Raw genomic sequence first — 1,906 nt, 5'->3', positions numbered from 1 at the left:
AATTTTACAATACTAGTTCATTGGTGGTGCTCCCAGAGAACTTTTTGTAGATAGACTACAAGGACAATTGGGGAAAGAAAAGACAAAATGCCTCTTTTTGGGAGCACTCTTCAAAATAAATTTAAACAGACATAAGTCAAAATAGCAGTGTACTGGTGAATCTTCTAAAACGTAGCATTTATTCTGTTTGTACCTTAAAAAAAGACTATCGTCAAGGTTTAAAAATCTTGATTTAACCAATAATTTATAGGTTCAAGATGAGGGTGGTGAAAATAAACAGGATGCTGTATCCAAAAAAACTCTGTATTCAACCTGTGATCAGAGTAGGGATGAGTAAAGTGATCATCCAAATACTGCCCACAGTACCCAGTATTTCTAGGTGGTCTCCCATCCAAGTACTGACCAGGCCTATCCTTATTAGCTTCCGAAATTGGACAGGATCGGGCGTATTGAGGATAGTATGGCCGTGGGCAGTTATTTGAAGATGATGGAAGAAAGAAGAAAGAACCCACTTCTGCTGTCTGTACTTTGCCTGGGTCCAAAACAAAATAATGGTCCCAGGACTCTTCCAGATGAGAGAGTGTCGGAAAAAGAAAATAATTGGAAAGTATCCAAAAAGAGCTCTGGTAATGCTATTCTGTTTCAAGATTTTTGAAGGAAGAAAAGACACTTCTGCTTTCTGTTGTGACAGCAAAATGTTCCCTGAGAGGAGCATAGCTCATGTCAGCACTGCTGTCAGCCAGATGAGAGAGTGATAGAGTACTAGTGGTTTTCCACAGGTGAACTGAGTATTATTGTAATTAAAGAGTAATAATTCAGCTGTACCATTCAAGCATGAATAAAGCACATGCTCAGACATATACCAAATGTGATCTACCACTGACATAAAGAAAATGAATGAAAAAATGGGGAATTGTTGCTTGTACAGGTTGAGTATCTCATATCCAAATATTCCGAAATACGGAATATTCCGAAATACAGAATTTTTTGAGTGAGAGTGAAATAGTGAAACCTTTGTTTTTTGATGGCTCAATGTACACAAACTTTGTTTAATACACAAAGTTATTAAAAATATTGTGCTAAATGACCTTCAGGCTGTGTATATAAGGTGTATATGAAACATAAATGAATTGTGTGAATGTAGACACACTTTGTTTAATGCACAAAGTTATAAAAAATATTGGCTAAAATGACCTTCAGGCTGTGTGTATAAGGTGTATATGACACATAAATGCATTCTGTGCTTAGATTTAGGTCCCATCACCATGATATCTCATTATGGTATGCAATTATTCCAAAATACGGAAAAATCCGATATCCAAAATACCTCTGGTCCCAAGCATTTTGGATAAGGGATACTCAACCTGTATATGCAAACTAGTGAAATTGATCTCTGACAGATCTTGAGATATAAAATATAGAACAATAGGAATCCAAATGTCTATATTCTCACCTGGCAGAGAAAATATCTGATCTATGCAAATATTGACCACATACAGTATATGAGAGGATATTCCAGATTCAATTAGTGAGTAGATATTCTAGGTGAGCTATTAATGACAATTACTAGTCAAGTATATTTGGGAAAGATTTCCCAGCCAAATAGATAGAATCCATAATCAGAATATTATTCCAATATCCCACTCATTAGAATAATAGAATGTATGCTGTGTCACACATATAATAAATCACCATATTGTACAATTAATTGGTGGTGCTGCAAATTAAATACGTTTTTGCAGTCAGACAGCATCTAGATCAGCAGAAGATAAATATCCCACTGCTATGCTGTTGTACCTGCTAGTACAGGTGTTACATATAGTTTGAAATTGTATTCAAGAAACAATTTTTAGGGATACATAATATCACATTTAAGCTGACTTAAATCTCAGGCTGGCATAAAGTA

The 1,906-nt window shown here is 35.3% G+C and overlaps 1 pseudogene; it reads right to left on the bottom strand.

Annotated features, from left to right (window-relative positions):
* Positions 1 to 354: 354 nt before the first annotated feature.
* On the bottom strand, positions 355 to 472 carry LOC134981783 (5S ribosomal RNA; annotated as a pseudogene).
* Positions 473 to 1,906: the final 1,434 nt, after the last annotated feature.

The sequence above is a fragment of the Pseudophryne corroboree genome, chromosome 12, assembly GCF_028390025.1.
Source record: "Pseudophryne corroboree isolate aPseCor3 chromosome 12, aPseCor3.hap2, whole genome shotgun sequence".
In the NCBI taxonomy this organism is placed as follows: Eukaryota; Metazoa; Chordata; class Amphibia; order Anura; family Myobatrachidae; genus Pseudophryne; species Pseudophryne corroboree.
This window is presented reverse-complemented; position numbering and strand designations above follow the sequence as displayed.